This window comes from Labrus bergylta, chromosome 8 (assembly GCF_963930695.1).
Source record: "Labrus bergylta chromosome 8, fLabBer1.1, whole genome shotgun sequence".
NCBI classification, from domain to species: Eukaryota; Metazoa; Chordata; class Actinopteri; order Labriformes; family Labridae; genus Labrus; species Labrus bergylta.
Genome location: NC_089202.1, coordinates 21082833 through 21097473, shown reverse-complemented (window position 1 = coordinate 21097473; position 14641 = coordinate 21082833). Strand labels below are relative to the sequence as shown.

At 41.4% G+C, this 14641-nt stretch overlaps 1 protein-coding gene across 1 annotated transcript in view; it reads left to right on the top strand.

The window, feature by feature from the left end:
• The first annotated feature begins 4370 nt into the window (after positions 1-4370).
• Positions 4371-14641, top strand: part of sv2a (synaptic vesicle glycoprotein 2A) — a 50861-nt gene continuing 40590 nt past the window's right edge. Inside the window, exon 1 of the mRNA XM_020644495.2 lies at positions 4371-4527. The gene's annotated coding sequence lies outside the window, so the exon portion shown is untranslated. The remainder of the gene's footprint in view (positions 4528-14641) is intronic.

Sequence of the window (14641 nt, the reverse complement as noted above, 5' to 3'; positions counted from 1 at the left end):
AAGAGGACACAAAATAATCAGACAGCTGCAGATAAACACACACAGACTGAAGAGCTTGCTGTGTGTTTCTGAAGGTGCATGTTGGTTTGTAGAGATGTAGAGGATGTGGTTTTGAGGACTTCAGTCGGGTCAGCTGCTTGGACGCTGCAGGGAAACAATCAGCTGTGTTCATCTGTCAGATTACAAACAGGTTCCTGTGCAGGACAGAGGATGGAGAGGTCGCGCCTATATCTTTCCTCCTCTTTATTCACGTCTTTCTTCAGCTCTTTGTGTAGTTTGAAATATTCATGGTGATGGATTCATCGATGCCAGTAACACATGAAATCCTGATGTATTGGTAGATTCTGGAGTATGATTGATGCTGATTTTTGAGCTGATTTTTACAGACATGATAAATGACCGTTTCTCTTTGGCCCGAATTCATTTATCATTTTATACTAATTCACAACAAACAAACAATTTATTCTTTGAAGCTGTCAGTATTTTGGCATTGCCTTTGGACGTAGCTGTGTGTCCTATTACTTTGCTTATCTGTCCTTTACTTGTGGACGTACTTTCTACCTAGGAATCCCTCAATTTAAATCTCAATCCTGTCACTAACCCGGAAACTTGGCAAATGTCAATATTTTTCTAGCTTCAGGTCCCACCACCATCTCCGTTATGAAACATCACGACACAAATGACTGATATATTTCAATCAATCCGGTTTATTAAATGATGAATATGCGTTTTGGGCTTCAGATGGTACAAAACATGTGACATAACAAAGAAATGGAACAAAACAAACATGGTTAAAAGGCGCTACAGAGACTTCTTTTTCCTGGCACATATTAACGACCCAATAACAAACTGCTCCAAGACCCTCTTTTGGGTCCCGACCTAGCAGTTGAGAACCACTGCTTTCGCTTGACTTTGAACCTGCAGTACAAATGTTTAACTATCTTTATATATTTTTGTACTTGATCTGCAGAGCATGGGTATGTATCTCAGGCTGTTTCAAACCACATAACAACTCCTCACTGTACAATCTTTGTTTTTGTATTATCTTGGGAGTGGTGACGTTTAAATCCTGCGACCAATTGTGAATGTGACCCCCTACACAAAGAGTTGTTATAAAGGCAAAAATTCTCATCATATCGTCGGACTCTAATTCTTCTTCCACCACAGCTGCGTTGTTTTCTTTGTCATGTCTCCTGAGACAAACCGAACTTTGAATGTTAAATGTTACATCAGAGGAAAATGGCTGCTTTGATTACAAAGAGTAGCAGAAGAAATAAAAGATATGCTCAGCCTTAGAGCTTCTGTAAGGTACTTTTGATTTCTGCAAATGTGATGCCCCCTGTGGTACATTTTATGTATTTGCTGATTTAATCTGTAAATGTTTCAGTTCTTCACAGGAGATTTAAGTTTGATTTAAAATGAAGCACATTTCCCCCGCTCTCCTTCCTGATTCAATTCATGGATGACCTTTGAGTCTCTGCAGGATTTAGAGCCGGCTCTGGAGGGCCCCGCTGTTCCCAGCCCACACTAGCCTTTGGTCGATCAGCAGTCCAGGTTATTTATAGGCGTAAACCACCTCAACATCCTCCCTCCGCCTGGATAGATACAGGGTTTCGAGGAGAACACAATCACCCCCCTCATCTTGCTAATGTCCAGCAGGATGTGGACCTCCCTCTCTTCTTGGCCTGCTGGTCAGGTAATGTGTTATCCAGGAAACAAGTGGAGTGTTCACCTGCATGCCAATGAGCTCGTCTACCAACAGCAGAGGCTAGTATGGTGTTAAATGCACTGCAGGGACTTGAACGCGTCACAAGGTTGTTTCTGCTCCTATACAGTTGTCTGTCTGTGTGTCTTCTTTACACACAGCAAAACTGAAATCTGTCAACCGGGGGTCCAACATGTGTTAATTGACAATCAGATCCATCAGTGTTGGGGAAGGAGTATTGAGAGAGGAGCTTTTATTTGTTTTCTCCATGCATCACAACATCGTGAAGAACAGATTTTCTTCAGACGTAATTGTGCAACTAAAAGACCACCACCCCACATAAGTCACTGTCTTGGTCATGTCTCTGTCTCGGTGCACTCTGGTCTCTGGTATGTCTACAGTCCACTACAAATCAATGCAACGGTGTACAAGGCAGAATGAGAAAGTGATTCTCAGGGAATCTGTAATTACCTTAACACAGCTTCCAAATAAATACAAAACAATTATACCAAACTCAAAGCAGTCCCTGAGCCCAATGACATATTTGGTGAACAGAGGCAGATTGTCCAGTAAAGGACTAGAGAAGTCAAGTACAGTACAACAGTGTGCTGGTGAACTCCTAGTTTAGGTGTCCAGTGGTTAATACTTAATAATAAAACATACAGGAAGTAAAACTTTCCACAGCTGTGAATGTCTCTCATTGTCGCTCAATCAGCTGTTGGATCGTTGATTACAGTCAGACAGACGGGCGGAGGCTCTGCTGTTTGCAGATAGCCGCCTGTGAGTCCAGCTGATCAATAGATGACCCGATCAGACAAAAGCAGCTGAAAGCCTGGAGGGAGGTGAAAGAACTCGTCTGATCATGATGATAATCTGACGACAGCTGCAGCGTCAGTGAGGGTCTGACTGAGAGTCTGAACGGCTGAAGGGACAGAGGGTGAATGAATGAGGTCAGACCGTTTGAGACCAATCAGAGACGGTGATTTCAGAAGAAAGAGCCAGGCTTTTATGTTTATTTCCAAAAGGCATGAATGGAAATCTTCACTGAGTGAGTTTTTAAACAACCGCTCACTGATTTGCTTGAACGGTTTCCGTTCATTTTCTTAGAATGATCCAGTTTATGTTTTCTTTTCATCAGGCAATAAAGCAACACCATATTATATAACACTTTTATCATTTTTAAATCACCACTCCTCCAATGATTTTATTTCTGAAATATTAATATTTAGTCTAGGCAAATGTGAGGAGGAAAAGTTGAAGATAAGAAGGAAACGTGTTTAACTTCCACTTAATGCTATGTAATGTAACTGTCATGCTTGTTCTTCGGTAATATAACAAAACAAGCCAACACAACACAACTACATTACTGATTTAAAAAAGCTCTATTTTCTTGCTCCCTGCTCGACCTAATTCATCACAACACGGCTGCTCGTTACCTGCTTTTACTGGGAGAGGAGGGCGGAAATGAGTGACACTGACAGAACTGATAAATATAAGGATTAAATGAAGAAAAGATGGAAAACATAAAGCTGTATGCCAGTTTTCTTTATATATTTGGTGGTAGAATTGGTTGCAATTCTGTTTTCAGCAGAAGTAATAAGCTCTTTTCATACGTACAGTAATGTAGTTCAGCAGCTTGCGGTGAAGATAGTGGAACATTAAGCAGGTACTGGATATCCTTTATTGATGTGGGCATTAACAGAGCTTTAAAAAAAGGAAATATTGGACTTTATCCGGTCGCTTACTACCAAAGTATTAAATGAAAGCTTTGGATTGTCTGCTCAGTGTTTCCTGTAAAACAACAAAGGAACAGACGATTTATTGATAGACATTTTAAAAATGATGGAGTGAAAAAAAAAGCAGAATAGGGAGAAGGACAAAAAGGAAAGAGTAAAAAGGGAAAGGGAAGGAATAACAGCGAAAGACTTGGTTAATGACTGTTAAATAAGGGTTTAGGTTTAGCATGATGACTCTCATGAAGGCCTCAATACATCAGTCTAACGCACATGATTGGATATATCAAGTATTTCTTGTGAGGAACATTAAATTAACATATGTACAGAATTCATCTTGGAATAGAAAATAACCTCAAACAACTCTGTTAATGTTTGGTTCTTCCTGCTGACCTGTGGCTCTCATATTAATGATTTCTATGTTCATTAACACTGCAGTGACATTTGTATCATTAATAGGATTTCAGTTTTTTTCCACCAGGGGCATCCTTGATTTTTCTTTTTTTCTTTCTTCTTCTATTCTAACATGGCCAATTATAGGCACGAGCCAAAGCACGTGCAGGGAGAGGCTCGTCTTGCACACTTCGTTGCACCAGCCATTGGGTGCATATGGAGCAAATCACAGTATGAAGCACAGCGAGCATGAGCATGCATGGACGGTGCGTCTCTCTCCCCCCCCACACACACACACCTGATTCAGTGCATCATCCCTTAGAAAGTGTGACGCAAATTCGATTTTTAGGCCCTCAAATTGTTGAAATAATTAGCAGCCAGAAAAATACCACCTTCATCTTGTGTTTTCATGCAACCTTGCAAACCCCCCTCATCCCTGTGAGAGGAATGGTGTCTGCTGGAGGAGGGATGGGAGCAAAGGAGGAGGTGGAGGAGGGGGCGGTGTCTCCATCCAAGAGGGATGTTGTGTAGTAAGTGAAGGGGGCGGAGGAGGGAGGGAGCAGCTCTGTGCTTCTACGTCAGTGTACATCACAGGGACACACAGGACAATTTTGCTTCAGGTACTCGGGGTGACTCCCTGCACAGAAAAATCCCAACTCCGGTCACCTTACAAAGCTCCGACCTTCCCACTAAAAGGTAAGAAAATGATGACTCCTCTGTGGATGCGCATTTTAACCCTAATCTTCCTGAAATGCGGTAATTCAGCCAATTTCCTGTGCTGCTGTCGTGCATCCGAAATGACGATAAAAGCCAGATTTGCACGTCTAGAAGATACAACTCGACATTTATTTAGCACTAAAATCGAGTTAACGGGCCTCTGCTGCGTAACGCGATGACCCCCAAACCCGCACCCGAGGGGAACCAAGAAACAAGTCGACCTCTGATGGGGGGAAAATGTTCACAATTTGTTAGAAATGTTGCAGTGAAATAAGATTGTAACGTGGCTGACTGCGGATTTTTTGGCCAAATGTGCGCCGTCGGTCCTGGTCTTGTTGGGAGGTCTTGTGCGTTAAAAGACAACCATCATCCATCAAAGCGCAGAGGATTCACCCTGAGTAAGAGGAAGCAGAGAAGGAGGAAAGGCTAAGAGGTTACGAGTGTTGTGTTTTCATGTCTTTTAACAGCACATATGTGCAGCTTCACACCTTCGATCCAGTTTTTTGATTCTGGTTTCGTGATCGATTCTGGCACCGATGCCCTTGCTCACCATATTCCGCGTTTTCTCTCTTCAACGCACACGGTCATAAATGGGTACATCTCTCCCTTACTGCACTTATTCTTAGATTAAAAGAGTTGTCCCTTTCTATGTATTGCATTCAATTTGTGCAACATCAAGCAAAGCTCAGTAGCATCCGTGCAGCTGGGTATCCGGTCCTGCGTCGTGCGCCAACATGACCTTGTAGAAACCCAGCGGGGAGAATATGATGGAGAAAGAGTGATGAGCAGTTTTTTTTTTTCTCCCTGCTTTTCCTCTGTGGTCTTGCTTTGCGGTGGTTTCTGTCAGTGGAGCTTCAATGACTTTGCCCAAAGAGGAAGGATATTTGATATTGTTAGTTTCTCTTATTTTGAAGAAGCATGATGAGTAAAATAAGGCTGCCTGAAATTAGATAAAGCACGGATTTAGTATATTGTGTGTTTGTAAGTGATGCATTGTAAACTTTGCATGTGTGATGGCTCGTCCCTGTGGCAGCCATGATGCAGCTCAGGCAGTTTCTGAGCTATATATGCACCCAGCCCACACGAAAGGGTGGCAGTGAAGAGAGCAGCTACTCATGCAAACCTGCAGGATTCTGACAGTGAAAAAGATGAATGTTTTTGATTCAAAGCTTGGCACACTTTCCGACTCTTAATTAGCAGGTACCAGCTTGCATTGGCTTCATCTTTCCCTTGACAATACAGTTGAGCAGCTCCTCTTTAAGAGCAGTAAGAAGATCCATGTCACAGTTTTTTTTGGTCTTTTGGTAAAACATTGATCTTCATTAAATGTGCCCAAAGAGGATCCACTTTTAATTAACCGTTCTGCTGCAGTAAATACTGAGTTTTTTTTCACTTCATGTAATCCATTATCTACACCTGTGCTGTGTGAAGCGCTTTTTTTGCTGAAGCCTTTGGACATGCAGGTGTTGGGTGGGCGTTTCCTCTAGGGGAGCGAGCACGTTAGAATATATTAACAGAGCTGAGCAGGGGACCATATAAACATTGCAGATCATCTTCTAGGTATTTTTCTTTACAACTGGGGGCTTGATCAAGGCTCCCGATTTATGTGCTCACACTGAACAACCTGATTGTCAGGAGCGACATGAGAACTCACACTGTGTGAGATAAATCAGGACGGAGCATTTAGGATTGTCCATAGATCCATATATATTATAGTTGTCTCATATACACACACCTGCAAAAGCGCTCTCACTCTCTCTCACACACAGATACTCAGTTACACTGATAGAGCTGATAAGCTTGGGCAGCTAAATTATAACAATTACTCCCTTGAGGTCCACAGATATTTCCTGCCAACGTTTTTTTTAATGATGGAGGGTGGAGGGGGGAAGATGGATTAAACAGGCATGCATGCTGTTGCCATGGTGATTTCAGATGCTGTCTGTTGGTTTGTGAAGGCACAATCAGAAAAAAAAGTCCTGGAATTAGGGAATCGGCTCATGGCTCTGTTCTCACTGTGCAAGTGTGTGAAGCGGCACATCCCTAAAAGCATCATCAGGGTCAAATCATCTGGCCAGTCTGGAGCAACTGATCGTGCCTCAGTGTACACTGCAAAACTGGAGAATTCAAAACCAGACGTAAAACTCAAAAATCTGGTGGAATCGGCTTTACTTTGTAAGAAATCATGATGGCTATTTTAAACTGTTTTCCAGACCTTTTTAGGGCTAAATGATTGGGAATGAATCCAGAATAATAAGCAGGTTAATCAATACCTCAGCCTGTGGTCTAAGCCTGAAGAGAATCAATAACATGTTGAATTGTGTGGTTAAAATGTCTCTGCCCCGAGGCCTCACTCAGCATCACACAGCACAACAGAAGCAGAGTGACTCTGCATCTGTGCTGCAGGTGCTGCTAACGCTCCCATTAAAAGCTGCGCTCACACAGCTTTAACACACAGGAGCTCCATTTGACGGCAGGAGGAGCTGAGGGAGCTGCTCTGTTTGGTGTTCTCATTTTCTGCCCACTGCCCAGCTGATTGGGCCGCGCTCCGGTCCGTCCGCAGAGATTAGCCCTGTCACAAGTTACAACTAGCCCTCCCTGCGGCTGGGAGCAATGGTTCCCTGATACATTAGCATAAAATCTAAAGAAAGAAAAACAATTGGTGGTGCAGCAGAGCCCAGCTATCCGCCTCATCTACCTGGAGTACTGTATTAAAACAGTCAGATTGGTCTATTAGGAAACACTCAGTCATTCTTACTGCATGTTTTGTTTTCTGGACTGATCTGTTTTAGGCTGCGATGCTGCTGAAGTGCTCCTCTCTGCTGAAGATTTATTGCGAGACTGAGAGGAAATCAATGGTCGTTTCTGTCGTCTCCAGATGGGAGGGTCGAAGCAGCGATTAGTGTCAACCACATAACTCTCCATTAACAACCGACAGTGTTTCTTCTATACGACAGAAGGCTGTCTCGTGCTTCTGTCCTCTGCTTTTATAAACAAATGTATACAATTAAAATTAATTGGCGGCATCTGTTACTTGTTTTTATATTTGTTATTTCTCATCAAAAAATAGTAATGTAAAAAAGATATTAGAAAGGACCACCAATGTAACTGTAATCTATATCAGGTTAATGGTATAAGGGCAACAAGCTAATTATTGCTGCTAAAAATGCTATAAATTTTAGTTTTTTTCTTTAAAAAATTGAAATTGCATAAAAGGATATAGATTGAATTGGCAGGCTATTTAGTGAGCTATACTTATTTGCTTTTATTTCCTGAGGTTATTGATAATAATGCTGATATCCTGTGTGATAAATATGGAGCTCATGCTGGACACCCATTAGGCCCCGTGTCCACCTAGCGTTTTTTCCCGTGCAGAAACGTGCTGGCTCTATGCTAAGAAGTGTTCGCATTAAGCATTTGTGCGCTGAGAAGGAATGCGCTGCACGCCCGTCCTGTCTCTATGACAACAGTTTGTTGAAAACGGCCGCTGTATGATCGACAACGCTATGTTGCTTTTTACTGCATGTTTTCTATTTATTTATTTTTCCGATCAGACACGTAGCAAAGAGGATGTGGGTACAAGACACGATCCGTAGGCTGTAAGAAGCATACATGTGGAAAAGAGCACCAGCTTATCAACAGCTCCTTTCTGATAAGTTTAAAGATTTTCATCTTGAGCGCTTGGAGCGGCCGCACAAAAAAGGTGGAGTGCTTGGAAAAAGAAGCTGGGTGGACATGAGGCCTTAGCTTAGCCTAGCAAAAACAAAATGGAATCTGTACAAAATCTAACTCCATGTAAAACCCCCCAAAAATTACATTCTTTGTTGTTATGGATCAAACAAATTACATACGTATAGTTTTAATACGTGTTACTTAAGGATGCTGGCAGTCATATTTTAGCTGTTTCCCCCTCAAGACTTATGCTAGGCTGAGCTAATAGCACACTGGCTCAAGCTCTCTTACCCAAAAAGTTATGGGAGTTCAACCTTAAAAGCAAATTTCCCTTTTATTACTAAACATCCTAATCCTTTACACTGTTAAATGTTGTGTCTAACTCCCTTGTTTTTGTATCTAATTGCCCTTTTATGAACTATGACTAATTAAACATGTGAAATAAAGCATCTCCTCGTTTACAAGACTAGCGTAGGGTAGCTTGATGTGGATGTGATAATGAGACGACACACTGCAGCTCCAGCAGAAAGACAAACAGGCTTTGAGGCAGAGTGAGTTAAGAGCAAAGCTTGTAGTGACAACAATATAATTCACTAAACCATAAAGAGCTTCCGCAGAGCAACTGCACAATGAAGTGGTTGTTAGTGTAACTCCAATGCCTCTGGGAATTTTTCACAATAATGGCAAATGTATAGAAGGCTTAAGGCTTTACACTTTGAACCTGATTTAAATATATCAACATCTACTAGATGGAAAGTGTGTACACCAAATGATGCTTTTTAACTCCTGAGGTTTCATTTGGCACCGCAGTCACATTTTATTGTCATGCATTTTGATTAAGACGTTCCTTTTGTCTTTGCTTGATCTGTAATAACTTTGGTTAGCCCTGACTTCATTATGTAAGTGAGCAACGCCGACAGAATCGGCTTGAAACATGAAACATAACTCTTGCATAACCCTACGAGATACATTTACAATTTGTTTTATTATTGTTGTTGTATTTTAGGATCCCAATTAGCATTTACACAAGCTAATGGCGATGCTATCTCTAAATAAATGCATACATTTAAATGAAGTTTACAGCATGGGCTAAAAAAGCCATTTTGGTTCTTGTAGATCATTTCTTTATTGGTAAAATCTGCATGTAGGGGTTCATTCTTGTTTATATAACTTATTGTTAGTAAAGTAAAGGGTGTTGGATTTCACTTATGGGCAGGCGTGTTGTAGCTGTTTCCCAGGACGCTAGGCTTCACTAAATCACATCTTTGGACTTAAACGTTTTTTTGTTACTGTTGTTTTCATCATGTCCTATGGGAGGCTTGGCTTCACTTGAGCTACATACCTTTACTGAACTAAAACTGTCAGTTTGTGTTGTTTTCATTGTTTGGAATCAGCGAGCTCAATGACGAGCGAGGTGAGCTACATTGGCATGTTTCAGCAACCAAGATATTAATTCAGCTGCTCCAACGCCACCTCTCTGCCTGCTTATTTTAGCTGGAATAGTTGGTGTTAGAATTTCCTGTACGTCGTCCGCCATGATTGGGCTTCATAGCACCTCTTCAGAGACCAATGAGTGGCGTCACTCAGACTACGTCCATATTTATACACTCTATGTAAGGGATGCAGACTCAGGAAATGTTAAGGTACTGATAGCTGAAGGGAAGGGGGAATAATGTACTCCTGTAAAGTTGGCAGCAAATTGCAAGCTTATGCACATCCTCCCCCCTGTGAGTCACACTGTTAATGATTATTTCTTCATATTAAATGCAGTTTTACATGTTTGAATTGCTGGTTCTGAGTGGATCCAACTCCAGAGAGACATTTTGAAATGACTGCAGGTTACAACACTTTAAACGTGTAAACCAGAGGTGATGAATTCTGATGTACTAGACGTTAAAAGATAACATTAAATCGAGCTGCTGCATGGGGCTGTTAACTACTACATTGTGCAGAACTGTTTTTCTCTGACATGCTACACTGAACTGCACCTCTCAGCTGCCCTCAGTCTGACTCCTTCAGTCCATTTTACAGCGAGCAAAGCCAAAATGGATGCAGAGAGCTGACGTCACTGTGTTTGACATGGTGTTGCTAGCCGCCTCGGTGCCACCAGGGTGACGGTGCACACCCAGCGCCCAAAAGGGGGAATAATGACGGGACTCATGTTAGGCTGCAGATTCTCCCAACGGGGACTCTGCAGCCAGGGAGGAGCAACGACCCAGTGAGCCTAACAACCAATCATGACACCCTCCTCTCTGGCTGCTGCTCTGCCATTAGCCTGGATGGGCCTGGAGCCGTGCAGGAACACGGTGCAGCTGAATAAAACTGTCACTTCCTGCGTGGCTCTGTGCAGATGTCGCCCTGTGGTCGGCGAAGAAGAGCAGGAATTGGAGCCAGGCTTCCGTGTGAAGAGTTTTTCTTTTTTATCGCACCTATACATCACTGCTGAGGGACGAGTCGGCTCGAGCACCTCTGTCCTTGTGGCCAGAAAACAAGACATGAATAATGGATGGATCCCTCACACAGCTCTGCGGGACTCCCCTTGAGGCTCAGGCCAGAGTAGCTGATAGAAAAGTGATGGATGAGGACGGATGTGAAATACTGGTCGATTGGTTAAAATACACAGTTTCCACAGGAGGCTTTGGCTGGACCAGGAAATTACTAAAAACTTGTGTTTGTGTTGTGTATTGTGTGTGTTTATATATTTAAAATGATACCAAACGTTACACCCAGTTTTTCTTAATTGGAATTTCAATAATTCCATCATTTAGGAGACTCTTTAAGAGATTGCAAACTCATTTCTGCCATATTCCCGGACTTGTTTTGTCATGTTGGTGAGCTAAAGTATGACTGAGTTTGATGGGAATAACATGTCTGGAATTTATTAAGATAGATATATAGAGAGAGAGAGAGAGAGAGAGAGAGAGAGAGAGAGAGAGAGAGAGAGAGAGATATATATATATATATATATATATATATATATATGGCAAATGTTGGACAAATAAATAAAAGACCTGGTGATAGCGCTAAATGAATGTCATCTTGTGTATGGTAATCCATCCAATAGCTGTTGAGACATAACACTCATTGAAATGGCAGCCTCCATTGCTGGGTTTCAAAACCCTGCTTTAAAAACCAGTGGGTGACTTTACTGAAACTACATCCATGTTTTATAAAGTTTAAGCTTAGGAATATGTATACATATGTTTCATTACAGAGGGAGATATTTTTTAACCCAAAGAGCCACCCTGCTAACACGTCTAAAGAGGTATTTAAAACAGGGCGTGTAAAGCTTTCATGAGCGGCATATAAGTTGAACAACCAGGTCTGTAGTGTGTCTCATCTCCTCTGTCAGCAGTTTAAACAGCTTGTTTTCCGATGCTCAGCAGTATGACCTCTACTATGGTTGAGGTTATGTATATTTATATAGACAGCTGCCTTGCTTTTCTTTTCCACCTTGGTGAGCTGATCTGAAGTGACCATACGGCTGAATTTAATCGCTCGGTGTGGCCTGGGCTCAGAGTGCTTTATCGTAGGCGTAGCTGTTTGTTAACTGAGTCTTGTGGGGGAAAAATCCTCAAACAGAGCGAGCGTGTAGGCCGTGTTGACCCGACCCAGATTGCAAAACTCCTGATGCACTCATGAGAGCAGAGAGGACGCTCCTACTGAGCACTCAGGAGCTATGCAGCATGAATATAAAGTCAGATTTTGATGTTGTGTGCTTCAACAGTCCTTGTTAGCATGTTGGTGGGCTGTGCAGAATAATGGATCAATAGGCATGTTTTCTGTTGTTTTTCAGTCAGGATAAAAAGCGTTAGAATACAAAACTATCCTAACAACAGTTTTTTTTAGCGAAGACTAGAATGAAGTGAATGCAGCAGTATAACATCATCCATGAATGCTGAGTTTTGCTAACCTTGAGTTTGACATTATAGATCATAATTCCAATGGTGGAAAATGTTGCCATGACGTCACACACACGATGGGTGGCCCAAATGTTGTTATTGTGTCTTACTGTTCTGCTCCAGGTTTAAGTCATGTTAACGTCAACAAATCTGAGCAATTGTTTACATCTCAAAGCTTCACGATTGATAAGAAAGTACAGAGACGATGGATACAGAAAATCCGCTAACGTTAGCATTCAGCCACTTCCTGGTTAACATTTACGTTTCAGGATCACAGATATGATACTGTATGAAGGGCGTTTATTATTTCTAGATATTAATGATCATTTAGAGCAAAATTATTTGAGCCTGAGGTATATCTTGCTGGATGTAGCTTGCTTGCTGGGAAGCTAAAGATTAGCAAGGGGTTGGAAAATACCATATTATCACAGTATGGTAATATATCCAAATCTATTTTATTAGCTGGTTTAATAGAAAAAAAAGGGAACACTGACATCTTGGATGCCATGTTAGTACAATTAACCACAAAGCAGACCATATCATCTGAAATCTCCAAACAGCATCAACAACACAAAAATCCACCCACTCAAAGTGGACAGACCCTAAATGATGCATCACTTTATAAAATTGAGCGGGTTGAGTTATATCAAAATGAATTCCTGGTTAATTTTTTAGATGTATTTTTGGGCTTTTTGTGCCTTTATTGTAGAGATAGGATGGTGGATAGAGTCGGAAATCAGGGAAAGAATCATTTAAGGATACCTTTCCGATAGAACAGGACAGCTGTCATTAAAAGTAACACATGAACACTAAGATTCCTTCAAGTGTTTGTGTCAGCGTCCGTCTGCCTGCACCCCCCACCCCCCCAAAGCTGTTAAGAGCGAATGACCTACAAAACCAAAATCCTTCCTTTTTATCAGATGAAATTAGTTAATTTCTCCTCTAAAGTCTGACATTTTAACATGGGGCCTAACGGGGATGACTCACTTTTGGAGCCAGCCTCAAGTGGACACTCGAGGAACTGCAGTTTTCTGGTCCTTTAGCATTGACCTTATTTTTTTAAGCCCTGGAGTCAGGCACATTGTTTAGAGACAGCTCTGCTGTAAAGTGATCATGACACATGAGTCACAGGCGCGTTGGGGCTGAGTCGAAGTGCTGATGTTTTTCATACCACAAGGCGTCTCTCTGCAAATTGGTTTGGTGTCGCTCAAAGGAATGAGAAGAGTATTGTTCAAAAATAATCAACCTCAGTCATTCACTCTATAGAGAAAATATTTTAGGAATAAAACTTCTACAAGCTCATATCCTGGAAAAATACTGAATTAGACATTTTAGGGGATGAATTGTTTTTCATGCCAAATTTGAAATGTACAGTATGTACTCTTTGAATTTAATTCAGTGTCTTCCATTGTCGGTGTGGTCGTGATCAGGATTGTGCTGCTGAGCCTCAGGGACGATTTATCAGAGGAGAAAATCACTGCGGGCGTCATGACGAGAAATCAAAGATGTCAAGTGAAATTAATTCAGCTCTGCATGACATTATCAGCCATCTGCAGGTCTGAGGACTCACCATTAAGGGAATCATACCATCTATACCCCTCTCTCTCTCTCTCTCTCTCTCTCTCTCTCTCTCTCTCTCTCTCTGTTTTCTATCTAATTCTCACTTTATCATCTCTGTCACACTCTCACTGCTGCGTCTGTGCTGTCAAAAGAGCATCAAGATTTAATTCAGTGTGTGAATGAAAGTGGAGAAAAGTATGGAGCAGCAACAGAAAACTCCGGTTCAAAGACGGTGTGTAAACTGTAAGACTGGGACTAAGAAACACGGATAGTAAAAGTCTGTCGAAGAATTAGACAATGTGATGTGTACAATCTGGACCATACCCTGCAGAGATTTTTGCAGAAGTTCAATAAAATTAGGGTCCGACTGATATTGGATTTTTTGGCCTACACCGATATAAAATTCAGATATCGATATATCGGCCGATATCTTTCTCAGCTTTATCTTCGATCTTTAGATATAGATATACACAGACATTTTATGCGTTGATCCCTCAAATTATTTTTCAAATTCACAGATAAAAGTAGCTGATACAATAGTCACTTGATACGCTAATATCGACTAATATTACCAGCAGGCAGATTAATCGGTCGGGCTCTAAATAAAATCGAAACATATAATTGTGTTTCCAGTTCTGTACAATAACTCCAATAATCTCACCTACCAAGGCCACCCGACAGCTGGAAGCAACTAAATCTGTATCTCTTGAAATATGATCAAATTGTGATTCCTGATTTACTGTCATTTTTATCTATAATGCATATTTTCCATATCATGATGTGTATTCAACTTGGAAAACACCCTTTGATTGATGGAAAATTGATCAACAATTACTATCTGGTCATTAGAATCCTGGTTTATGTCTTTGTTTTTTCTATTCTGTGTGATTGACAACTGATTGTCTTTTCCTTTTAGACCATTAGTCAGAGAAAAGAGGACACTTAAAGGCATCACTGCA